We start from the raw sequence: 492 nt of genomic DNA on the forward strand, positions 1-492 counted from the left end.
AGCGTCCAACTCTTGATTTTGGCTCGGGTCATGATCTCGTGGTTCACGAGTTCAAACCCCTCATCGAGCTCTCTACTGTCAGTGCAGAACCTGCTTTAGATCCTCTGTCTCCCCCTCTCTCTGCCCCTCCCCAGCTGTGCACACATGCTCTCTCTCTCTCAAAAATAAGTAAAAACATTTCAAAAAATGATTAATATAAATTCTTAAATGGTAAGATATGTGTATTTTATCACAATTTTAAAAAGAATTAAGTTTTATTTATTTAAGCAATCTCTACACCCAGCGTGGGGCTCGAACTCATGATCCGGAGGTCAAGAGTTGCATGCTCCTCTGGTTGAGCCAGCCAGGTGCCCCTAAAAATTTTTTTTAATGCACATGTTTCACTTGAAACCTCCAGCATTTTCACAAATTTGAGTGTCATACGTGCACAGGGGCCATGCTAATTTTCCCTTACCATTCCAGTTTTAGTATATGTGCTGCCAAAGTCAGCAC

The 492-nt window shown here is 41.9% G+C and overlaps 1 non-coding gene across 1 annotated transcript; it reads right to left on the minus strand.

The window, feature by feature from the left end:
* Positions 1–386: 386 nt before the first annotated feature.
* LOC122202889 lies at positions 387–492 on the minus strand. The gene has a single exon (XR_006194944.1). It is a non-coding gene; the product is annotated as a U6 spliceosomal RNA (small nuclear RNA).

This window comes from Panthera leo, chromosome D2 (assembly GCF_018350215.1).
Source record: "Panthera leo isolate Ple1 chromosome D2, P.leo_Ple1_pat1.1, whole genome shotgun sequence".
Lineage (NCBI taxonomy): Eukaryota > Metazoa > Chordata > Mammalia > Carnivora > Felidae > Panthera > Panthera leo.